At 36.5% G+C, this 25038-nt stretch overlaps 1 protein-coding gene and 24 non-coding genes across 25 annotated transcripts in view; 22 read left to right on the plus strand and 3 right to left on the minus strand.

Moving 5' to 3' along the window:
- The window catches only part of LOC121838636 (NLR family CARD domain-containing protein 3-like), a 733752-nt gene that overhangs the window by 565805 nt on the left and 142909 nt on the right, over positions 1-25038 (plus strand). The window lies entirely within an intron of this gene.
- On the minus strand, positions 1703-1774 carry trnaa-ugc. Its single transcript has one exon. It is a non-coding gene; the product is annotated as a tRNA-Ala (tRNA).
- On the minus strand, positions 3548-3619 carry trnaa-ugc. The gene has a single exon. It is a non-coding gene; the product is annotated as a tRNA-Ala (tRNA).
- On the minus strand, positions 4466-4537 carry trnaa-ugc. Its single transcript has one exon. It is a non-coding gene; the product is annotated as a tRNA-Ala (tRNA).
- Positions 6166-6237, plus strand: trnaa-ugc. Its single transcript has one exon. It is a non-coding gene; the product is annotated as a tRNA-Ala (tRNA).
- On the plus strand, positions 7088-7159 carry trnaa-ugc. Its single transcript has one exon. It is a non-coding gene; the product is annotated as a tRNA-Ala (tRNA).
- trnaa-ugc lies at positions 8009-8080 on the plus strand. Its single transcript has one exon. It is a non-coding gene; the product is annotated as a tRNA-Ala (tRNA).
- trnaa-ugc lies at positions 8929-9000 on the plus strand. Its single transcript has one exon. It is a non-coding gene; the product is annotated as a tRNA-Ala (tRNA).
- On the plus strand, positions 9849-9920 carry trnaa-ugc. Its single transcript has one exon. It is a non-coding gene; the product is annotated as a tRNA-Ala (tRNA).
- Positions 10770-10841, plus strand: trnaa-ugc. Its single transcript has one exon. It is a non-coding gene; the product is annotated as a tRNA-Ala (tRNA).
- Positions 11690-11761, plus strand: trnaa-ugc. The gene has a single exon. It is a non-coding gene; the product is annotated as a tRNA-Ala (tRNA).
- Positions 12612-12683, plus strand: trnaa-ugc. Its single transcript has one exon. It is a non-coding gene; the product is annotated as a tRNA-Ala (tRNA).
- trnaa-ugc lies at positions 13531-13602 on the plus strand. The gene has a single exon. It is a non-coding gene; the product is annotated as a tRNA-Ala (tRNA).
- On the plus strand, positions 14455-14526 carry trnaa-ugc. The gene has a single exon. It is a non-coding gene; the product is annotated as a tRNA-Ala (tRNA).
- On the plus strand, positions 15378-15449 carry trnaa-ugc. The gene has a single exon. It is a non-coding gene; the product is annotated as a tRNA-Ala (tRNA).
- Positions 16299-16370, plus strand: trnaa-ugc. The gene has a single exon. It is a non-coding gene; the product is annotated as a tRNA-Ala (tRNA).
- trnaa-ugc lies at positions 17218-17289 on the plus strand. Its single transcript has one exon. It is a non-coding gene; the product is annotated as a tRNA-Ala (tRNA).
- Positions 18138-18209, plus strand: trnaa-ugc. The gene has a single exon. It is a non-coding gene; the product is annotated as a tRNA-Ala (tRNA).
- On the plus strand, positions 19059-19130 carry trnaa-ugc. Its single transcript has one exon. It is a non-coding gene; the product is annotated as a tRNA-Ala (tRNA).
- Positions 19978-20049, plus strand: trnaa-ugc. Its single transcript has one exon. It is a non-coding gene; the product is annotated as a tRNA-Ala (tRNA).
- On the plus strand, positions 20901-20972 carry trnaa-ugc. The gene has a single exon. It is a non-coding gene; the product is annotated as a tRNA-Ala (tRNA).
- Positions 21821-21892, plus strand: trnaa-ugc. Its single transcript has one exon. It is a non-coding gene; the product is annotated as a tRNA-Ala (tRNA).
- On the plus strand, positions 22744-22815 carry trnaa-ugc. The gene has a single exon. It is a non-coding gene; the product is annotated as a tRNA-Ala (tRNA).
- Positions 23666-23737, plus strand: trnaa-ugc. The gene has a single exon. It is a non-coding gene; the product is annotated as a tRNA-Ala (tRNA).
- trnaa-ugc lies at positions 24593-24664 on the plus strand. Its single transcript has one exon. It is a non-coding gene; the product is annotated as a tRNA-Ala (tRNA).

Below are 25038 nucleotides of genomic sequence, written 5' to 3' on the forward strand. Positions count from 1 at the left end.
TAAGCCAGTTAAGGACAAGTTCTCATACACCACTGCGACCTGGCCAAGATAAAGCAAAGCAGTGCAACACAAACAACAACACAGAGTTACACATGGAACAAACAAATCCGGGCTTGGGACCAGCAAAAGTGACCCAAAAGAGACACTCTGGTGAAGAACTTAGTTTTTAATTGTATTTTTTTGTTTTTCAGTTTAGTTTTCTTAATTTGGTTTGGTTTTTAACCTTATGGTCCACTTTGGAGCCTACGACAAGTCACAGTAAAACATTAACATTTTTAACCATAAATTTAAAAATAAATAATTCTATACAATCTACATTAACAATCTAAATGGACCAAAAGAGACAATAGAAAAACTTTCAATTGCAATGTGAGAAAATGATGGTAACTAGTCTGGCCCTAATTCAGGTTAATTTTTTAAATGTTTTATGTAAGCCAGGGGCGGGATCAGCCAGCGGCAGCTTCCCACATACATATACAGTCTGGAAGCCGAGGGTGAACTATTAATTCAATGTACTTTTATATACACCACTCCATTGAAACTACAATGAAATGATAGCAGCAATTCTTAAAACAGGTACGGACAGGGATCGAAAACATGAACTTCAGTTTTTGAAAATTATGACATAAAAGTTGGCAACCATGCCACTTCTGTTCTATAAATGTACTAACAGGGATTGAACGCATATTCTTCAGATTACAAAACCAAATGATTTTGCACATCTCTGTTTCCTGCTTAGAATTTCAACATTCTGGAAAGTAGAAGTTGGTTCTTTGCAAAAACACATGGAGAAGCTGGGGATTGAAACAAGGACCTCCTACATGCAAAGCATGCACTCTACCACTGAGCTACATCCCCTTTCTGGGAAAGAAAAAAATCTTGCTTATTTTTTAAATGTCACTTTTATTTAACCAGGTAAGCCAGTTAAGGACAAGTTCTCATACACCACTGCGACCTGGCCAAGATAAAGCAAAGCAGTGCAACACAAACAACAACACAGAGTTACACATGGAACAAACAAATCCGGGCTTGGGACCAGCAAAAGTGACCCAAAAGAGACACTCTGGCGGAGCAACTTAGTTTTTAATTGTATTTTTTGTTTTTCAGTTTAGTTTTCTTAATTTGGTTTGGTTTTTAACCTTATGGTCCACTTAGGAGCCTACGACAAGTCACAGTAAAATATTAACATTTTTAACCATAACATAAAAATAAATAATTCTATACAATCTACATTAACAATCTAAATGGACCAAAAAGAGACAATAGAAAAAACCTTCAATTGCAATGTGAGAAAATGATGGTAACTAGTCTGGCCCTAATTCAGGTTAATTTTTTAAATTTTTATGTAAGCCAGGGCGGGATCAGCCAGCGGCAGCTTCCCACATTCATATACAGTCTGGAAGCGGAGGGGTGAACTATTAATACAATGTACTTTTAAATACACCACTCCATTGAAACTACAATGAAATGATAGCAGCAATTCTTAAAACAGGTACGGACAGGGATCGAAAACATGAGCTTCAGTTTTTGAAAATTATGACATAAAAGTTGGCAAACATGCCACTTCTGTTCTATAAATGTACTAACAGGGATTGAAAGCATATTCTTCAGATTACAAGACCAAATGATTTTGCACATCTCTGTTTCCTGCTTAGAATTTCAATATTCTGGAAAGTATAAGTTGGGTCTTTGCAAAAAAACATGGAGAAGCTGGGGATTGAACCCAGGACCTCATACATGCAAAGCATGCGCTCTACCACTGAGCTACATCCCCTTCCTGGGAAAGAAAATATGTTGCTTATTTTTTTAAATGTCACTTTTTTTAACCAGGTAAGCCAGTTAAGGACAAGTTCTCATACACCACTGCGACCTGGCCAAGATAAAGCAAAGCAGTGCAACACAAACAACAACACAGAGTTACACATGGAACAAACAAATCTGGGCTTGGGACCAGCAAAAGTGACCCAAAGAGACACTCTGGCGGAGCAACTTAGTTTTAATTGTATTTTTTTGTTTTTCATTTTAGTTTTCTTAATTTGGTTTGGTTTTTAACCTTATGGTCCACTTAGGAGCCTCGACAAGTCACAGTAAAATATTAACATTTTTAACCATAACATAAAAATAAATAATTCTATACAATCTACATTAACAATCTAAATGGACCAAAAAGAGACAATAGAAAAAACCTTCAATTGCAATGTGAGAAAATGATGGTAACTAGTCTGGCCCTAATTCAGGTTAAATTTTTAAATTTTTATGTAAGCCAGGGCGGGATGGTTAAAGCGGCAGTTCCCACATTTTATACAGTCTGGAAGCGGAGGGGTGAACTATTAATACAATGTACTTTTTAAATACACCACTCCATTGAAAAACAATGAAATAAATAGCAGCAATTCTTAAAGTGTCTCTTTTGGGTCACTTTTGCTGGATCAAAAGATGAACTTCAGTTTTTTGAAAATTATGACATAAAAGTTGGCCAACCATGCCACTGTCTGTTCTATAAATGTACTAACAGGGATTGAACGCATATTCTTCAGATTACAAGACCAAATGATTTTGCACATCTCTGTTTCCTGCTTAGAATTTCAAGATTCTGGAAAGTAGAAGTTGGGTTCTTTGCAAAAACATGGAGAAGCTGGGATTGAACCCAGGAGAATACATGCAAAGCATGTTAGCTCTACCACTGAGCTACATCCCTTTCTGTGAAAAAAAAAATGTTGCTTTTTTTTTTTAAATGTCACTTTTATTTAACCAGGTAAGCCAGTTAAGGACAAGTTCTCATACACCACTGCGACCTGGCCAAGATAAAGCAAAGCAGTGCAACACAAACAACAACACAGAGTTACACATGGAACAAACAAATCTGGGCTTGGAACCAGCAAAAGTGACCCAAAAGAGACACTCTGGCGGAGCAACTTAGTTTTTAATTGTATTTTTTTGTTTTTCATTTTAGTTTTCTTAATTTGGTTTGGTTTTTAACCTTATGGTCCACTTAGGAGCCTACGACAAGTCACAGTAAAATATTAACATTTTTAACCATAACATAAAAATAAATAATTCTATACAATCTACATTAACAATCTAAATGGAGCAAAAAGAGACAATAGAAAAAACCTTCATTTGCAATGTGAGAAAATGATGGTAACTAGTCTGGCCCTAATTCAGGTTAATTTTTTAAATGTTTTATGTAAGCCAGGGCGGGATCAGCCAGCGGCAGCTTCCCACATTCATAAACAGTCTGGAAGCGGAGGGGTGAACTATTAATACAATGTACTTTTTAAATACACCACTCCATTGAAACTACAATGAAATGATAGCAGCAATTCTTAAAACAGGTACGGACAGGGATCGAAAACATGAACTTCAGTTTTTGAAAATTATGACATAAAAGTTGGCAACCATGCCACTTCTGTTCTATAAATGTACTAACAGGGATTGAACGCATATTCTTCAGATTACAAGACCAAATGATTTTGCACATCTCTGTTTCCTGCTTAGAATTTCAACATTCTGGAAAGTAGAAGTTGGGTCTTTGCAAAAAAAAACATGGAGATGCTGGGGATTGAACCCAGGACCTCATACATGCAAAGCATGCGCTCTACCACTGAGCTACATCCCCTTTCTGCAAAAGAAAAAAATGTTGTTTTTTTTTTTAAATGTCACTTTTATTTAACCAGGTAAGCCAGTTAAGGACAAGTTCTCATACACCACTGCGACCTGGCCAAGATAAAGCAAAGCAGTGCAACACAAACAACAACACAGAGTTACACATGGAACAAACAAATCTGGGCTTGGAACCAGCAAAAGTGATTTAAAAAAGAGACACTCTGGCGGAGCAACTTAGTTTTTAATTGTATTTTTTGTTTTTCATTTTAGTTTTCTTAATTTGGTTTGGTTTTTAACCTTATGGTCCACTTAGGAGCCTACGACAAGTCACAGTAAAATATTAACATTTTTAACCATAACATAAAAATAAATAATTCTATACAATCTACATTAACAATCTAAATGGAGCAAAAAGAGACAATAGAAAAAACCTTCATTTGCAATGTGAGAAAATGATGGTAACTAGTCTGGCCCTAATTCAGGTTAATTTTTAAATGTTTTATGTAAGCCAGGGCGGGATCAGCCAGCGGCAGCTTCCCACATTCATAAACAGTCTGAAGCGGAGGGGTGAACTATTAATACAATGTACTTTTTAAATACACCACTCCATTGAAACTACAATGAAATGATAGCAGCAATTCTTAAAACAGGTACGGACAGGGATCGAAAACATGAACTTCAGTTTTTGAAAATTATGACATAAAAGTTGGCAACCATGCCACTTCTGTTCTATAAATGTACTAACAGGGATTGAACGCATATTCTTCAGATTACAAGACCAAATGATTTTGCACATCTCTGTTTCCTGCTTAGAATTTCAACATTCTGGAAAGTAGAAGTTGGTCTTTGCAAAAAAACATGGAGATGCTGGGGATTGAACCCAGGACCTCATACATGCAAAGCATGCGCTCTACCACTGAGCTACATCCCCTTTCTGCAAAAGAAAAAAATGTTGCTTTTTTTTTAAATGTCACTTTTATTTAACCAGGTAAGCCAGTTAAGGACAAGTTCTCATACACCACTGCGACCTGGCCAAGATAAAGCAAAGCAGTGCAACACAAACAACAACACAGAGTTACACATGGAACAAACAAATCTGGGCTTGGGACCAGCAAAAGTGACCAAAAGAGACACTCTGGCGGAGCAACTTAGTTTTTTTAATTGTATTTTTTTGTTTTTCATTTTAGTTTTCTTAATTTGGTTTGGTTTTTAACCTTATGGTCCACTTAGGAGCCTACTGACAAGTCACAGTAAAATATTAACATTTTTAACCATAACATAAAAATAAATAATTCTATACAATCTACATTAACAATCTAAATGGACCAAAAAGAGACAATAGAAAAAACTAAGTTTCATTTGCAATGTGAGAAAATGATGGTAACTAGTCTGGCCCTAATTCAGGTTATGTAAGCCAGGGCGGGATCAGCCAGCGGCAGCTTCCCACATTCATAAACAGTCTGGAAGCGGAGGGGTGAACTATTAATACAATGTACTTTTTAAATACACCACTCCATTGAAACTACAATGAAATGATAGCAGCAATTCTTAAAACAGGTACGGACAGGATCGAAAACATGAACTTCAGTTTTTGAAAATGATGAACTTGCAACCATGCCACTCTGTTCTATAAATGTACTGGATTAAATAAAAGTTCTTCAAATTACAAGAACATTTTTGATTTTCAGAAACATGTAGCTCAGTGGTAGAGCGCATGCTTTGCTGTATGAGGTCCTGGGTTCAATCCCCATTCCATGTTTTTTTGCAAAGACCCAACTTCCAATCATTTGGTCTTGTAATCTGAAGAATATGCTTGTTCAATCCCTGTTAGTACATTTATAGAACAGAAGTGGCATGGTTGCCAACTTTTATGTCATAATTTTCAAAAACTGAAGTTCATGTTTTCGATCCCTGTCCGTACCTGTTTTAAGAATTGCTGCTATCATTTCATTGTAGTTTCAATGGAGTGGTGTATTTAAAAAGTACATTGTATTAATAGTTCACCCCTCCGCTTCCAGACTGTTTATGAATGTGGGAAGCTGCCGCTGGCTGATCCCGCCCTGGCTTACATAAAACATTAAAAAAATTTACCTGAATTAGGGCCAGACTAGTTACCATCATTTTCTCACATTGCAAATGAAGGTTTTTTCTATTGTCTCTTTTTGGTCCATTTAGATTGTTAATGTAGATTGTATAGAATTATTTATTTTTATGTTATGGTTAAAAATGTTAATGTTTTACTGTGACTTGTCGTAGGCTCCTAAGTGGACCATAAGGTTAAAAACCAAACCAAATTAAGAAAACTAAAATGAAAAACAAAAAAATACAATTAAAAACTAAGTTGCTCCGCCAGAGTGTCTCTTTTGGGTCACTTTTGCTGGTCCCAAGCCCAGATTTGTTTGTTCCATGTGTAACTCTGTGTTGTTGTTTGTGTTGCACTGCTTTGCTTTATCTTGGCCAGGTCGCAGTGGTGTATGAGAACTTGTCCTTAACTGGCTTACCTGGTTAAATAAAAGTGACATTTAAAAAAAAAAGCAACATTTTTTTCTTTTGCAGAAAGGGGATGTAGCTCAGTGGTAGAGCGCATGCTTTGCATGTATGAGGTCCTGGGTTCAATCCCCAGCTTCTCCATGTTTTTTTGCAAAGACCCAACTTCTACTTTCCAGAATGTTGAAATTCTAAGCAGGAAACAGAGATGTGCAAAATCATTTGGTCTTGTAATCTGAAGAATATGCGTTCAATCCCTGTTAGTACATTTATAGAACAGAAGTGGCATGGTTGCCAACTTTTATGTCATAATTTTCAAAAACTGAAGTTCATGTTTTCGATCCCTGTCCGTACCTGTTTTAAGAATTGCTGCTATCATTTCATTGTAGTTTCAATGGAGTGGTGTATTTAAAAAGTACATTGTATTAATAGTTCCCCCCTCCGCTTCCAGACTGTTTATGAATGTGGGAAGCTGCCGCTGGCTGATCCCGCCCTGGCTTACATAAAACATTAAAAAAAAATTAACCTGAATTAGGGCCAGACTAGTTACCATCATTTTCTCACATTGCAAATGAAGGTTTTTTCTATTGTCTCTTTTTGCTCCATTTAGATTGTTAATGTAGATTGTATAGAATTATTTATTTTTATGTTATGGTTAAAAATGTTAATATTTTACTGTGACTTGTCGTAGGCTCCTAAGTGGACCATAAGGTTAAAAACCAAACCAAATTAAGAAAACTAAAATGAAAAACAAAAAAATACAATTAAAAACTAAGTTGCTCCGCCAGAGTGTCTCTTTTGGGTCACTTTTGCTGGTTCCAAGCCCAGATTTGTTTGTTCCATGTGTAACTCTGTGTTGTTGTTTGTGTTGCACTGCTTTGCTTTATCTTGGCCAGGTCGCAGTGGTGTATGAGAACTTGTCCTTAACTGGCTTACCTGGTTAAATAAAAGTGACATTTAAAAAAAAAAGCAACATTTTTTTCTTTTGCAGAAAGGGGATGTAGCTCAGTGGTAGAGCGCATGCTTTGCATGTATGAGGTCCTGGGTTCAATCCCCAGCATCTCCATGTTTTTTTGCAAAGACCCAACTTCTACTTTCCAGAATGTTGAAATTCTAAGCAGGAAACAGAGATGTGCAAAATCATTTGGTCTTGTAATCTGAAGAATATGCGTTCAATCCCTGTTAGTACATTTATAGAACAGAAGTGGCATGGTTGCCAACTTTTATGTCATAATTTTCAAAAACTGAAGTTCATGTTTTCGATCCCTGTCCGTACCTGTTTTAAGAATTGCTGCTATCATTTCATTGTAGTTTCAATGGAGTGGTGTATTTAAAAAGTACATTGTATTAATAGTTCACCCCTCCGCTTCCAGACTGTTTATGAATGTGGGAAGCTGCCGCTGGCTGATCCCGCCCTGGCTTACATAAAACATAAAAAAAATTAACCTGAATTAGGGCCAGACTAGTTACCATCATTTTCTCACATTGCAAATGAAGGTTTTTTCTATTGTCTCTTTTTGCTCCATTTAGATTGTTAATGTAGATTGTATAGAATTATTTATTTTTATGTTATGGTTAAAAATGTTAATATTTTACTGTGACTTGTCGTAGGCTCCTAAGTGGACCATAAGGTTAAAAACCAAACCAAATTAAGAAAACTAAAATGAAAAACAAAAAAATACAATTAAAAACTAAGTTGCTCCGCCAGAGTGTCTCTTTTGGGTCACTTTTGCTGGTTCCAAGCCCAGATTTGTTTGTTCCATGTGTAACTCTGTGTTGTTGTTTGTGTTGCACTGCTTTGCTTTATCTTGGCCAGGTCGCAGTGGTGTATGAGAACTTGTCCTTAACTGGCTTACCTGGTTAAATAAAAGTGACATTTAAAAAAAAAAAGCAACATTTTTTTCTTTTGCAGAAAGGGGATGTAGCTCAGTGGTAGAGCGCATGCTTTGCATGTATGAGGTCCTGGGTTCAATCCCCAGCTTCTCCATGTTTTTTTGCAAAGACCCAACTTCTACTTTCCAGAATGTTGAAATTCTAAGCAGGAAACAGAGATGTGCAAAATCATTTGGTCTTGTAATCTGAAGAATATGCGTTCAATCCCTGTTAGTACATTTATAGAACAGAAGTGGCATGGTTGCCAACTTTTATGTCATAATTTTCAAAAACTGAAGTTCATGTTTTCGATCCCTGTCCGTACCTGTTTTAAGAATTGCTGCTATCATTTCATTGTAGTTTCAATGGAGTGGTGTATTTTAAAAAGTACATTGTATTAATAGTTCACCCCTCCGCTTCCAGACTGTTTATGAATGTGGGAAGCTGCCGCTGGCTGATCCCGCCCTGGCTTACATAAAACATTTAAAAAATTAACCTGAATTAGGGCCAGACTAGTTACCATCATTTTCTCACATTGCAAATGAAGGTTTTTATTGTCTCTTTTTGGTCAATTTAGATTGTTAATGTAGATTGTATAGAATTATTTATTTTTATGTTATGGTTAAAAATGTTAATATTTTACTGTGACTTGTCGTAGGCTCCTAAGTGGACCATAAGGTTAAAAACCAAACCAAATTAAGAAAACTAAAATGAAAAACAAAAAAATACAATTAAAAACTAAGTTGCTCCGCCAGAGTGTCTCTTTTGGGTCACTTTTGCTGGTCCCAAGCCCAGATTTGTTTGTTCCATGTGTAACTCTGTGTTGTTGTTTGTGTTGCACTGCTTTGCTTTATCTTGGCCAGGTCGCAGTGGTGTATGAGAACTTGTCCTTAACTGGCTTACCTGGTTAAATAAAAGTGACATTTAAAAAAAAAAAAGCAACATTTTTTTCTTTTGCAGAAAGGGGATGTAGCTCAGTGGTAGAGCGCATGCTTTGCATGTATGAGGTCCTGGGTTCAATCCCCAGCTTCTCCATGTTTTTTTGCAAGACCCAACTTCTACTTTCCAGAATGTTGAAATTCTAAGCAGGAAACAGAGATGTGCAAAATCATTTGGTCTTGTAATCTGAAGAATATGCGTTCAATCCCTGTTAGTACATTTATAGAACAGAAGTGGCATGGTTGCCAACTTTTATGTCATAATTTTCAAAAACTGAAGTTCATGTTTTCGATCCCTGTCCGTACCTGTTTTAAGAATTGCTGCTATCATTTCATTGTAGTTTCAATGGAGTGGTGTATTTAAAAAGTACATTGTATTAATAGTTCACCCCTCCGCTTCCAGACTGTTTATGAATGTGGGAAGCTGCCGCTGGCTGATCCCGCCCTGGCTTACATAAAACATTTAAAAAATTAACCTGAATTAGGGCCAGACTAGTTACCATCATTTTCTCACATTGCAATTGAAGGTTTTTTCTATTGTCTCTTTTTGGTCAATTTAGATTGTTAATGTAGATTGTATAGAATTATTTATTTTTATGTTATGGTTAAAAATGTTAATATTTTACTGTGACTTGTCGTAGGCTCCTAAGTGGACCATAAGGTTAAAAACCAAACCAAATTAAGAAAACTAAAATGAAAAATGAAAAAATACAATTAAAAACTAAGTTGCTCCGCCAGAGTGTCTCTTTTGGGTCACTTTTGCTGGTCCCAAGCCCAGATTTGTTTGTTCCATGTGTAACTCTGTGTTGTTGTTTGTGTTGCACTGCTTTGCTTTATCTTGGCCAGGTCGCAGTGGTGTATGAGAACTTGTCCTTAACTGGCTTACCTGGTTAAATAAAAGTGACATTTAAAAAAAAAAAGCAACATTTTTTTCTTTTGCAGAAAGGGGATGTAGCTCAGTGGTAGACCGCATGCTTTGCATGTATGAGGTCCTGGGTTCAATCCCCAGCTTCTCCATGTGTTTTTGCAAAGAACCAACTTCTACTTTCCAGAATGTTGAAATTCTAAGCAGGAAACAGAGATGTGCAAAATCATTTGGTCTTGTAATCTGAAGAATATGCGTTCAATCCCTGTTAGTACATTTATAGAACAGAAGTGGCATGGTTGCCAACTTTTATGTCATAATTTTCAAAAACTGAAGTTCATGTTTTCGATCCCTGTCCGTACCTGTTTTAAGAATTGCTGCTATCATTTCATTGTAGTTTCAATGGAGTGGTGTATTTAAAAAGTACATTGTATTAATAGTTCACCCCTCCGCTTCCAGACTGTATATGAATGTGGGAAGCCGCCGCTGGCTGATCCCGCCCTGGCTTACATAAAACATTTAAAAAATTAACCTGAATTAGGGCCAGACTAGTTACCATCATTTTCTCACATTGCAATTGAAGGTTTTTTCTATTGTCTCTTTTTGCTCCATTTAGATTGTTAATGTAGATTGTATAGAATTATTTATTTTTATGTTATGGTTAAAAATGTTAATATTTTACTGTGACTTGTCGTAGGCTCCTAAGTGGACCATAAGGTTAAAAACCAAACCAAATTAAGAAAACTAAACTGAAAAACAAAAAAATACAATTAAAAACTAAGTTGCTCCGCCAGAGTGTCTCTTTTGGGTCACTTTTGCTGGTCCCAAGCCCGGATTTGTTTGTTCCATGTGTAACTCTGTGTTGTTGTTTGTGTTGCACTGCTTTGCTTTATCTTGGCCAGGTCGCAGTGGTGTATGAGAACTTGTCCTTAACTGGCTTACCTGGTTAAATAAAAGTGACATTTAAAAAAAAAAAGCAACATTTTTTTCTTTCCCAGAAAGGGGATGTAGCTCAGTGGTAGAGCGCATGCTTTGCATGTAGGAGGTCCTGGGTTCAATCCCCAGCTTCTCCATGTGTTTTTGCAAAGAACCAACTTCTACTTTCCAGAATGTTGAAATTCTAAGCAGGAAACAGAGATGTGCAAAATCATTTGGTCTTGTAATCTGAAGAATATGCGTTCAATCCCTGTTAGTACATTTATAGAACAGAAGTGGCATGGTTGCCAACTTTTATGTCATAATTTTCAAAAACTGAAGTTCATGTTTTCGATCCCTGTCCGTACCTGTTTTAAGAATTGCTGCTATCATTTCATTGTAGTTTCAATGGAGTGGTGTATTTAAAAAGTACATTGTATTAATAGTTCACCCCTCCGCTTCCAGACTGTATATGAATGTGGGAAGCCGCCGCTGGCTGATCCCGCCCTGGCTTACATAAAAATAAAAATAAATTAACCTGAATTAGGGCCAGACTAGTTACCATCATTTTCTCACATTGCAAATGAAGGTTTTTTCTATTGTCTCTTTTTGCTCCATTTAGATTGTTAATGTAGATTGTATAGAATTATTTATTTTTATGTTATGGTTAAAAATGTTAATATTTTACTGTGACTTGTCGTAGGCTCCTAAGTGGACCATAAGGTTAAAAACCAAACCAAATTAAGAAAACTAAACTGAAAAACAAAAAAATACAATTAAAAACTAAGTTGCTCCGCCAGAGTGTCTCTTTTGGGTCACTTTTGCTGGTCCCAAGCCCGGATTTGTTTGTTCCATGTGTAACTCTGTGTTGTTGTTTGTGTTGCACTGCTTTGCTTTATCTTGGCCAGGTCGCAGTGTTGTATGAGAACTTGTCCTTAACTGGCTTACCTGGTTAAATAAAAGTGACATTTAAAAAAAAAAGCAACATTTTTTTCTTTCCCAGAAAGGGGATGTAGCTCAGTGGTAGAGCGCATGCTTTGCATGTAGGAGGTCCTGGGTTCAATCCCCAGCTTCTCCATGTTTTTTTGCAAAGACCCAACTTCTACTTTCCAGAATGTTGAAATTCTAAGCAGGAAACAGAGATGTGCAAAATCATTTGGTCTTGTAATCTGAAGAATATGTTCAATCCCTGTTAGTACATTTATAGAACAGAAGTGGCATGGTTGCCAACTTTTATGTCATAATTTTCAAAAACTGAAGTTCATGTTTTCGATCCCTGTCCGTACCTGTTTTAAGAATTGCTGCTATCATTTCATTGTAGTTTCAATGGAGTGGTGTATATAAAAAGTACATTGAATTAATAGTTCCCCCCTCCGCTTCCAGACTGTATATGAATGTGGGAAGCTGCCGCTGGCTGATCCCGCCCTGGCTTACATAAAACATTTAAAAAATTAACCTGAATTAGGGCCAGACTAGTTACCATCATTTTCTCACATTGCAAATGAAGGTTTTTTCTATTGTCTCTTTTTGCTCCATTTAGATTGTTAATGTAGATTGTATAGAATTATTTATTTTTATGTTATGGTTAAAAATGTTAATATTTTACTGTGACTTGTCGTAGGCTCCTAAGTGGACCATAAGGTTAAAAACCAAACCAAATTAAGAAAACTAAACTGAAAAACAAAAAAATACAATTAAAAACTAAGTTGCTCCGCCAGAGTGTCTCTTTTGGGTCACTTTTGCTGGTCCCAAGCCCAGATTTGTTTGTTCCATGTGTAACTCTGTGTTGTTGTTTTTGTTGCACTGCTTTGCTTTATCTTGGCCAGGTCGCAGTGGTGTATGAGAACTTGTCCTTAACTGGCTTACCTGGTTAAATAAAAGTGACATTTAAAAAAAAAAAAAAGCAACATTTTTTTCTTTCCCAGAAAGGGGATGTAGCTCAGTGGTAGAGCGCATGCTTTGCATGTATGAGGTCCTGGGTTCAATCCCCAGCTTCTCCATGTTTTTTGCAAAGACCCAACTTCTACTTTCCAGAATGTTGAAATTCTAAGCAGGAAACAGAGATGTGCAAAATCATTTGGTCTTGTAATCTGAAGAATATGCGTTCAATCCCTGTTAGTACATTTATAGAACAGAAGTGGCATGGTTGCCAACTTTTATGTCATAATTTTCAAAAACTGAAGTTCATGTTTTCGATCCCTGTCCGTACCTGTTTTAAGAATTGCTGCTATCATTTCATTGTAGTTTCAATGGAGTGGTGTATATAAAAAGTACATTGAATTAATAGTTCACCCCTCCGCTTCCAGACTGTATATGAATGTGGGAAGCTGCCGCTGGCTGATCCCGCCCTGGCTTACATAAAACATTAAAAAAATTAACCTGAATTAGGGCCAGACTAGTTACCATCATTTTCTCACATTGCAATTGAAAGTTTTTTCTATTGTCTCTTTTTGGTCCATTTAGATTGTTAATGTAGATTGTATAGAATTATTTATTTTTATGTTATGGTTAAAAATGTTAATATTTTACTGTGACTTGTCGTAGGCTCCTAAGTGGACCATAAGGTTAAAAACCAAACCAAATTAAGAAAACTAAACTGAAAAACAAAAAAATACAATTAAAAACTAAGTTGCTCCACCAGAGTGTCTCTTTTGGGTCACTTTTGCTGGTCCCAAGCCCAGATTTGTTTGTTCCATGTGTAACTCTGTGTTGTTGTTTGTGTTGCACTGCTTTGCTTTATCTTGGCCAGGTCGCAGTGGTGTATGAGAACTTGTCCTTAACTGGCTTACCTGGTTAAATAAAAGTGACATTTAAAAAAATAAGCAACATTTTTTTCTTTCCAAGAAAGGGGATGTAGCTCAGTGGTAGAGCGCATGCTTTGCATGTATGAGGTCCTGGGTTCAATCCCCAGCTTCTCCATGTTTTTTTGCAAAGACCCAACTTCTACTTTCCAGAATGTTGAAATTCTAAGCAGGAAACAGAGATGTGCAAAATCATTTGGTCTTGTAATCTGAAGAATATGCGTTCAATCCCTGTTAGTACATTTATAGAACAGAAGTGGCATGGTTGCCAACTTTTATGTCATAATTTTCAAAAACTGAAGTTCATGTTTTCGATCCCTGTCCGTACCTGTTTTAAGAATTGCTGCTATCATTTCATTGTAGTTTCAATGGAGTGGTGTATATAAAAAGTACATTGAATTAATAGTTCACCCCTCCGCTTCCAGACTGTATATGAATGTGGGAAGCTGCCGCTGGCTGATCCCGCCCTGGCTTACATAAAACATTTAAAAAAATTAACCTGAATTAGGGCCAGACTAGTTACCATCATTTTCTCACATTGCAATTGAAGGTTTTTTCTATTGTCTCTTTTTGGTCAATTTAGATTGTTAATGTAGATTGTATAGAATTATTTATTTTTATGTTATGGTTAAAAATGTTAATATTTTACTGTGACTTGTCGTAGGCTCCTAAGTGGACCATAAGGTTAAAAACCAAACCAAATTAAGAAAACTAAACTGAAAAACAAAAAAATACAATTAAAAACTAAGTTGCTCCGCCAGAGTGTCTCTTTTGGGTCACTTTTGCTGGTCCCAAGCCCAGATTTGTTTGTTCCATGTGTAACTCTGTGTTGTTGTTTGTGTTGCACTGCTTTGCTTTATCTTGGCCAGGTCGCAGTGGTGTATGAGAACTTGTCCTTAACTGGCTTACCTGGTTAAATAAAAGTGACATTTAAAAAAAAAATAAGCAACATTTTTTTCTTTCCCAGAAAGGGGATGTAGCTCAGTGGTAGAGCGCATGCTTTGCATGTATGAGGTCCTGGGTTCAATCCCCAGCTTCTCCATGTTTTTTTGCAAAGACCCAACTTCTACTTTCCAGAATGTTGAAATTCTAAGCAGGAAACAGAGATGTGCAAAATCATTTGGTCTTGTAATCTGAAGAATATGCGTTCAATCCCTGTTAGTACATTTATAGAACAGAAGTGGCATGGTTGCCAACTTTTATGTCATAATTTTCAAAAACTGAAGTTCATGTTTTCGATCCCTGTCCGTACCTGTTTTAAGAATTGCTGCTATCATTTCATTGTAGTTTCAATGGAGTGGTGTATATAAAAAGTACATTGAATTAATAGTTCACCCCTCCGCTTCCAGACTGTATATGAATGTGGGAAGCTGCCGCTGGCTGATCCCGCCCTGGCTTACATAAAACATTAAAAAAAATTAACCTGAATTAGGGCCAGACTAGTTACCATCATTTTCTCACATTGCAATTGAAGGTTTTTTCTATTGTCTCTTTTTGGTCAATTTAGATTGTTAATGTAGATTGTATAGAATTATTTATTTTTATGTTATGGTTAAAAATGTTAATATTTTACTGTGACTTGTCGTAGGCTCCTAAGTGGACCATAAGGTTAAAAACCAAACCAAATTAAGAAAACTAAACTGAAAAACAAAAAAATACAATTAAAAACTAAGTTGCTCCGCCAGAGTGTCTCTTTTGGGTCACTTTTGCTGGTCCCAAGCCCAGATTTGTTTGTTCCATGTGTAACTCTGTGTTGTTGTTTGTGTTGCACTGCTTTGCTTTATCTTGGCCAGGTCGCAGTGGTGTATGAGAACTTGTCCTTAACTGGCTTACCTGGTTAAATAAAAGTGACATTTAAAAAAAAAAAAGCAACATTTTTTTCTTTCCCAGAAAGGGGATGTAGCTCAGTGGTAGAGCGCATGCTTTGCATGTATGAGGTCCTGGGTTCAATCCCCAGCTTCTCCATGTTTTTTGCAAAGACCCAACTTCTACTTTCCAGAATGTTGAAATTCTAAGCAGGAAACAGAGATGTGCAAAATCATTTGGTCTTGTAATCTGAAGAATATGCGTTCAATCCCTGTTAGTACATTTATAGAACAGAAGTGGCATGGTTGCCAACTTTTATGTCATAATTTTCAAAAACTGAAGTTCATGTTTTCGATCCCTGTCCGTACCTGTTTTAAGAATTGCTGCTATCATTTCATTGTAGTTTCAATGGAGTGGTGTATATAAAAAGTACATTGTATTAATAGTTCACCCCTCCGCTTCCAGACTGTATATGAATGTGGGAAGCTGCCGCTGGCTGATCCCGCCCTGGCTTACATAAAACATTTAAAAAAAATTAACCTGAATTAGGGCCAGACTAGTTACCATCATTTTCTCACATTGCAATTGAAGGTTTTTTCTATTGTCTCTTTTTGGTCAATTTAGATTGTTAATGTAGATTGTATAGAATTATTTATTTTTATGTTATGGTTAAAAATGTTAATATTTTACTGTGACTTGTCGTAGGCTCCTAAGTGGACCATAAGGTTAAAAACCAAACCAAATTAAGAAAACTAAACTGAAAAACAAAAAAATACAATTAAAAACTAAGTTGCTCCGCCAGAGTGTCTCTTTTGGGTCACTTTTGCTGGTCCCAAGCCCAGATTTGTTTGTTCCATGTGTAACTCTGTGTTGTTGTTTGTGTTGCACTGCTTTGCTTTATCTTGGCCAGGTCGCAGTGGTGTATGAGAACTTGTCCTTAACTGGCTTACCTGGTTAAATAAAAGTGACATTTAAAAAAAAAAGCAACATTTTTTTCTTTCACAGAAAGGGGATGTAGCTCAGTGGTAGAGCGCATGCTTTGCATGTATGAGGTCCTGGGTTCAATCCCCAGCTTCTCCATGTTTTTTGCAAAGACCCAACTTCTACTTTCCAGAATGTTGAAATTCTAAGCAGGAAACAGAGATGTGCAAAATCATTTGGTCTTGTAATCTGAAGAATATGCGTTCAATCCCTGTTAGTACATTTATAGAACAGAAGTGGCATGGTTGCCAACTTTTATGTCATAATTTTCAAAAACTGAAGTTCATGTTTTCGATCCCTGTCCGTACCTGTTTTAAGAATTGCTGCTATCATTTCATTGTAGTTTCAATGGAGTGGTGTATATAAAAAGTACATTGTATTAATAGTTCACCCCTCCGCTTCCAGACTGTATATGAATGTGGGAAGCTGCCGCTGGCTGATCCCGCCCTGGCTTACATAAAACATTAAAAAAATTAACCTGAATTAGGGCCAGACTAGTTACCATCATTTTCTCACATTGCAATTGAAGGTTTTTTCTATTGTCTCTTTTTGGTCAATTTAGATTGTTAATGTAGATTGTATAGAATTATTTATTTTTATGTTATGGTTAAAAATGTTAATATTTTACTGTGACTTGTCGTAGGCTCCTAAGTGGACCATAAGGTTAAAAACCAAACCAAATTAAGAAAACTAAACTGAAAAACAAAAAAATACAATTAAAAACTAAGTTGCTCCGCCAGAGTGTCTCTTTTGGGTCACTTTTGCTGGTCCCAAGCCCAGATTTGTTTGTTCCATGTGTAACTCTGTGTTGTTGTTTGTGTTGCACTGCTTTGCTTTATCTTGGCCAGGTCGCAGTGGTGTATGAGAACTTGTCCTTAACTGGCTTACCTGGTTAAATAAAAGTGACATTTAAAAAAATAAGCAACATTTTTTTCTTTCCCAGAAAGGGGATGTAGCTCAGTGGTAGAGCGCATGCTTTGCATGTATGAGGTCCTGGGTTCAATCCCCAGCTTCTCCATGTGTTTTTGCAAAGAACCAACTTCTACTTTCCAGAATGTTGAAATTCTAAGCAGGAAACAGAGATGTGCAAAATCATTTGGTCTTGTAATCTGAAGAATATGCGTTCAATCCCTGTTAGTACATTTATAGAACAGAAGTGGCATGGTTGCCAACTTTTATGTCATAATTTTCAAAAACTGAAGTTCATGTTTTCGATCCCTGTCCGTACCTGTTTTAAGAATTGCTGCTATCATTTCATTGTAGTTTCAATGGAGTGGTGTATATAAAAAGTACATTGTATTAATAGTTCACCCCTCCGCTTCCAGACTGTATATGAATGTGGGAAGCTGCCGCTGGCTGATCCCGCCCTGGCTTACATAAAACATTAAAAAAATTAACCTGAATTAGGGCCAGACTAGTTACCATCATTTTCTCACATTGCAATTGAAGGTTTTTTCTATTGTCTCTTTTTGGTCAATTTAGATTGTTAATGTAGATTGTATAGAATTATTTATTTTTATGTTATGGTTAAAAATGTTAATATTTTACTGTGACTTGTCGTAGGCTCCTAAGTGGACCATAAGGTTAAAAACCAAACCAAATTAAGAAAACTAAACTGAAAAACAAAAAAATACAATTAAAAACTAAGTTGCTCCGCCAGAGTGTCTCTTTTGGGTCACTTTTGCTGGTCCCAAGCCCAGATTTGTTTGTTCCATGTGTAACTCTGTGTTGTTGTTTGTGTTGCACTGCTTTGCTTTATCTTGGCCAGGTCGCAGTGGTGTATGAGAACTTGTCCTTAACTGGCTTACCTGGTTAAATAAAAGTGACATTTAAAAAAAAAAGCAACATTTTTTTCTTTCACAGAAAGGGGATGTAGCTCAGTGGTAGAGCGCATGCTTTGCATGTATGAGGTCCTGGGTTCAATCCCCAGCTTCTCCATGTTTTTTTGCAAAGACCCAACTTCTACTTTCCAGAATGTTGAAATTCTAAGCAGGAAACAGAGATGTGCAAAATCATTTGGTCTTGTAATCTGAAGAATATGCGTTCAATCCCTGTTAGTACATTTATAGAACAGAAGTGGCATGGTTGCCAACTTTTATGTCATAATTTTCAAAAACTGAAGTTCATGTTTTCGATCCCTGTCCGTACCTGTTTTAAGAATTGCTGCTATCATTTCATTGTAGTTTCAATGGAGTGGTGTATATAAAAAGTACATTGAATTAATAGTTCACCCCTCCGCTTCCAGACTGTATATGAATGTGGGAAGCTGCTGCTGGCTGATCCCGCCCTGGCTTACATAAAACATAAAAAAAATTAACCTGAATTAGGGCCAGACTAGTTACCATCATTTTCTTACATTGCAAATGAAGGTTTTTTCTATTGTCTCTTTTTGCTCCATTTAGATTGTTAATGTAGATTGTATAGAATTATTTATTTTTTATGTTATGGTTAAAAATGTTAATATTTTACTGTGACTTGTCGTAGGCTCCTAAGTGGACCATAAGGTTAAAAACCAAACCAAATTAAGAAAACTATACTGAAAAACAAAAAAATACAATTAAAAACTAAGTTGCTCCGCCAGAGTGTCTCTTTTGGGTCACTTTTGCTGGTCCCAAGCCCAGATTTGTTTGTTCCATGTGTAACTCTGTGTTGTTGTTTGTGTTGCACTGCTTTGCTTTATCTTGGCCAGGTCGCAGTGGTGTATGAGAACTTGTCCTTAACTGGCTTACCTGGTTAAATAAAAGTGACATTTAAAAAAATAAGCAACATTTTTTTCTTTCCCAGAAAGGGGATGTAGCTCAGTGGTAGAGCGCATGCTTTGCATGTATGAGGTCCTGGGTTCAATCCCCAGCTTCTCCATGTTTTTTGCAAAGACCCAACTTCTACTTTCCAGAATGTTGAAATTCTAAGCAGGAAACAGAGATGTGCAAAATCATTTGGTCTTGTAATCTGAAGAATATGCGTTCAATCCCTGTTAGTACATTTATAGAACAGAAGTGGCATGGTTGCCAACTTTTATGTCATAATTTTCAAAAACTGAAGTTCATGTTTTCGATCCCTGTCCGTACCTGTTTTAAGAATTGCTGCTATCATTTCATTGTAGTTTCAATGGAGTGGTGTATATAAAAAGTACATTGTATTAATAGTTCACCCCTCCGCTTCCAGACTGTATATGAATGTGGGAAGCTGCCGCTGGCTGATCCCGCCCTGGCTTACATAAAACATAAAAAAAATTAACCTGAATTAGGGCCAGACTAGTTACCATCATTTTCTCACATTGCAAATGAAGGTTTTTCTATTGTCTCTTTTTGCTCCATTTAGATTGTTAATGTAGATTGTATAGAATTATTTATTTTTATGTTATGGTTAAAAATGTTAATATTTTACTGTGACTTGTCGTAGGCTCCTAAGTGGACCATAAGGTTAAAAACCAAACCAAATTAAGAAAACTAAACTGAAAAACAAAAAAATACAATTAAAAACTAAGTTGCTCCGCCAGAGTGTCTCTTTTGGGTCACTTTTGCTGGTCCCAAGCCCAGATTTGTTTGTTCCATGTGTAACTCTGTGTTGTTGTTTGTGTTGCACTGCTTTGCTTTATCTTGGCCAGGTCGCAGTGGTGTATGAGAACTTGTCCTTAACTGGCTTACCTGGTTAAATAAAAGTGACATTTAAAAAAAAAAAGCAACATTTTTTTCTTTTGCAGAAAGGGGATGTAGCTCAGTGGTAGAGCGCATGCTTTGCATGTATGAGGTCCTGGGTTCAATCCCCAGCTTCTCCATGTTTTTTTGCAAAGACCCAACTTCTACTTTCCAGAATGTTGAAATTCTAAGCAGGAAACAGAGATGTGCAAAATCATTTGGTCTTGTAATCTGAAGAATATGTGTTCAATCCCTGTTAGTACATTTATAGAACAGAAGTGGCATGGTTGCCAACTTTTATGTCATAATTTTCAAAAACTGAAGTTCATGTTTTCGATCCCTGTCCGTACCTGTTTTAAGAATTGCTGCTATCATTTCATTGTAGTTTCAATGGAGTGGTGTATATAAAAAGTACATTGTATTAATAGTTCACCCCTCCGCTTCCAGACTGTATATGAATGTGGGAAGCCGCCGCTGGCTGATCCCGCCCTGGCTTACATAAAACATTTAAAAAATTAACCTGAATTAGGGCCAGACTAGTTACCATCATTTTCTCACATTGCAATTGAAGGTTTTTTCTATTGTCTCTTTTTGGTCAATTTAGATTGTTAATGTAGATTGTATAGAATTATTTATTTTTATGTTATGGTTAAAAATGTTAATATTTTACTGTGACTTGTCGTAGGCTCCTAAGTGGACCATAAGGTTAAAAACCAAACCAAATTAAGAAAACTAAACTGAAAAACAAAAAAATACAATTAAAAACTAAGTTGCTCCGCCAGAGTGTCTCTTTTGGGTCACTTTTGCTGGTCCCAAGCCCAGATTTGTTTGTTCCATGTGTAACTCTGTGTTGTTGTTTGTGTTGCACTGCTTTGCTTTATCTTGGCCAGGTCGCAGTGGTGTATGAGAACTTGTCCTTAACTGGCTTACCTGGTTAAATAAAAGTGACATTTAAAAAAAAAAAAAGCAACATTTTTTTCTTTCCCAGAAAGGGGATGTAGCTCAGTGGTAGAGCGCATGCTTTGCATGTATGAGGTCCTGGGTTCAATCCCCAGCTTCTCCATGTTTTTTTGCAAAGACCCAACTTCTACTTTCCAGAATGTTGAAATTCTAAGCAGGAAACAGAGATGTGCAAAATCATTTGGTCTTGTAATCTGAAGAATATGCGTTCAATCCCTGTTAGTACATTTATAGAACAGAAGTGGCATGGTTGCCAACTTTTATGTCATAATTTTCAAAAACTGAAGTTCATGTTTTCGATCCCTGTCCGTACCTGTTTTAAGAATTGCTGCTATCATTTCATTGTAGTTTCAATGGAGTGGTGTATATAAAAAGTACATTGAATTAATAGTTCACCCCTCCGCTTCCAGACTGTATATGAATGTGGGAAGCTGCCGCTGGCTGATCCCGCCCTGGCTTACATAAAACATTAAAAAAATTAACCTGAATTAGGGCCAGACTAGTTACCATCATTTTCTCACATTGCAATTGAAGGTTTTTTCTATTGTCTCTTTTTGGTCAATTTAGATTGTTAATGTAGATTGTATAGAATTATTTATTTTTATGTTATGGTTAAAAATGTTAATATTTTACTGTGACTTGTCGTAGGCTCCTAAGTGGACCATAAGGTTAAAAACCAAACCAAATTAAGAAAACTAAACTGAAAAACAAAAAAATACAATTAAAAACTAAGTTGCTCCGCCAGAGTGTCTCTTTTGGGTCACTTTTGCTGGTCCCAAGCCCAGATTTGTTTGTTCCATGTGTAACTCTGTGTTGTTGTTTGTGTTGCACTGCTTTGCTTTATCTTGGCCAGGTCGCAGTGGTGTATGAGAACTTGTCCTTAACTGGCTTACCTGGTTAAATAAAAGTGACATTTAAAAAAATAAGCAACATTTTTTTCTTTCCCAGAAAGGGGATGTAGCTCAGTGGTAGAGCGCATGCTTTGCATGTATGAGGTCCTGGGTTCAATCCCCAGCTTCTCCATGTTTTTTTGCAAAGACCCAACTTCTACTTTCCAGAATGTTGAAATTCTAAGCAGGAAACAGAGATGTGCAAAATCATTTGGTCTTGTAATCTGAAGAATATGCGTTCAATCCCTGTTAGTACATTTATAGAACAGAAGTGGCATGGTTGCCAACTTTTATGTCATAATTTTCAAAAACTGAAGTTCATGTTTTCGATCCCTGTCCGTACCTGTTTTAAGAATTGCTGCTATCATTTCATTGTAGTTTCAATGGAGTGGTGTATATAAAAAGTACATTGAATTAATAGTTCACCCCTCCGCTTCCAGACTGTATATGAATGTGGGAAGCTGCCGCTGGCTGATCCCGCCCTGGCTTACATAAAACATTAAAAAAAATTAACCTGAATTAGGGCCAGACTAGTTACCATCATTTTCTCACATTGCAATTGAAGGTTTTTTCTATTGTCTCTTTTTGGTCCATTTAGATTGTTAATGTAGATTGTATAGAATTATTTATTTTTATGTTATGGTTAAAAATGTTAATGTTTTACTGTGACTTGTCGTAGGCTCCTAAGTGGACCATAAGGTTAAAAACCAAACCAAATTAAGAAAACTAAACTGAAAAACAAAAAAATACAATTAAAAACTAAGTTGCTCCGCCAGAGTGTCTCTTTTGGGTCACTTTTGCTGGTCCCAAGCCCAGATTTGTTTGTTCCATGTGTAACTCTGTGTTGTTGTTTGTGTTGCACTGCTTTGCTTTATCTTGGCCAGGTCGCAGTGGTGTATGAGAACTTGTCCTTAACTGGCTTACCTGGTTAAATAAAAGTGACATTTAAAAAAAAAAAAGCAACATTTTTTTCTTTCACAGAAAGGGGATGTAGCTCAGTGGTAGAGCGCATGCTTTGCATGTATGAGGTCCTGGGTTCAATCCCCAGCTTCTCCATGTTTTTTTGCAAAGACCCAACTTCTACTTTCCAGAATGTTGAAATTCTAAGCAGGAAACAGAGATGTGCAAAATCATTTGGTCTTGTAATCTGAAGAATATGCGTTCAATCCCTGTTAGTACATTTATAGAACAGAAGTGGCATGGTTGCCAACTTTTATGTCATAATTTTCAAAAACTGAAGTTCATGTTTTCGATCCCTGTCCGTACCTGTTTTAAGAATTGCTGCTATCATTTCATTGTAGTTTCAATGGAGTGGTGTATATAAAAAGTACATTGTATTAATAGTTCACCCCTCCGCTTCCAGACTGTATATGAATGTGGGAAGCTGCCGCTGGCTGATCCCGCCCTGGCTTACATAAAACATTTAAAAAAAATTAACCTGAATTAGGGCCAGACTAGTTACCATCATTTTCTCACATTGCAATTGAAGGTTTTTTCTATTGTCTCTTTTTGGTCAATTTAGATTGTTAATGTAGATTGTATAGAATTATTTATTTTTATGTTATGGTTAAAAATGTTAATATTTTACTGTGACTTGTCGTAGGCTCCTAAGTGGACCATAAGGTTAAAAACCAAACCAAATTAAGAAAACTAAACTGAAAAACAAAAAAATACAATTAAAAACTAAGTTGCTCCGCCAGAGTGTCTCTTTTGGGTCACTTTTGCTGGTCCCAAGCCCAGATTTGTTTGTTCCATGTGTAACTCTGTGTTGTTGTTTGTGTTGCACTGCTTTGCTTTATCTTGGCCAGGTCGCAGTGGTGTATGAGAACTTGTCCTTAACTGGCTTACCTGGTTAAATAAAAGTGACATTTAAAAAAAAAAGCAACATTTTTTTCTTTCACAGAAAGGGGATGTAGCTCAGTGGTAGAGCGCATGCTTTGCATGTATGAGGTCCTGGGTTCAATCCCCAGCTTCTCCATGTTTTTTTGCAAAGACCCAACTTCTACTTTCCAGAAATTGAAATTCTAAGCAGGAAACAGAGATGTGCAAAATCATTTGGTCTTGTAATCTGAAGAATATGCGTTCAATCCCTGTTAGTACATTTATAGAACAGAAGTGGCATGGTTGCCAACTTTTATGTCATAATTTTCAAAAACTGAAGTTCATGTTTTCGATCCCTGTCCGTACCTGTTTTAAGAATTGCTGCTATCATTTCATTGTAGTTTCAATGGAGTGGTGTATATAAAAAGTACATTGAATTAATAGTTCACCCCTCCGCTTCCAGACTGTATATGAATGTGGGAAGCTGCCGCTGGCTGATCCCGCCCTGGCTTACATAAAACATTTAAAAAAAAATTAACCTGAATTAGGGCCAGACTAGTTACCATCATTTTCTCACATTGCAATTGAAGGTTTTTTCTATTGTCTCTTTTTGGTCAATTTAGATTGTTAATGTAGATTGTATAGAATTATTTATTTTTATGTTATGGTTAAAAATGTTAATATTTTACTGTGACTTGTCGTAGGCTCCTAAGTGGACCATAAGGTTAAAAACCAAACCAAATTAAGAAAACTAAACTGAAAAACAAAAAAATACAATTAAAAACTAAGTTGCTCCGCCAGAGTGTCTCTTTTGGGTCACTTTTGCTGGTCCCAAGCCCAGATTTGTTTGTTCCATGTGTAACTCTGTGTTGTTGTTTGTGTTGCACTGCTTTGCTTTATCTTGGCCAGGTCGCAGTGGTGTATGAGAACTTGTCCTTAACTGGCTTACCTGGTTAAATAAAAGTGACATTTAAAAAAAAAAAAAAAGCAACATTTTTTTCTTTCCCAGAAAGGGGATGTAGCTCAGTGGTAGAGCGCATGCTTTGCATGTATGAGGTCCTGGGTTCAATCCCCAGCTTCTCCTCCATGTTTTTTTGCAAAGACCCAACTTCTACTTTCCAGAATGTTGAAATTCTAAGCAGGAAACAGAGATGTGCAAAATCATTTGGTCTTGTAATCTGAAGAATATGCGTTCAATCCCTGTTAGTACATTTATAGAACAGAAGTGGCATGGTTGCCAACTTTTATGTCATAATTTTCAAAAACTGAAGTTCATGTTTTCGATCCCTGTCCGTACCTGTTTTAAGAATTGCTGCTATCATTTCATTGTAGTTTCAATGGAGTGGTGTATTTAAAAAGTACATTGTATTAATAGTTCACCCCTCCGCTTCCAGACTGTATATGAATGTGGGAAGCCGCCGCTGGCTGATCCCGCCCTGGCTTACATAAAACATTTAA

The sequence above is a fragment of the Oncorhynchus tshawytscha genome, linkage group LG17, assembly GCF_018296145.1.
Source record: "Oncorhynchus tshawytscha isolate Ot180627B linkage group LG17, Otsh_v2.0, whole genome shotgun sequence".
In the NCBI taxonomy this organism is placed as follows: domain Eukaryota; kingdom Metazoa; phylum Chordata; class Actinopteri; order Salmoniformes; family Salmonidae; genus Oncorhynchus; species Oncorhynchus tshawytscha.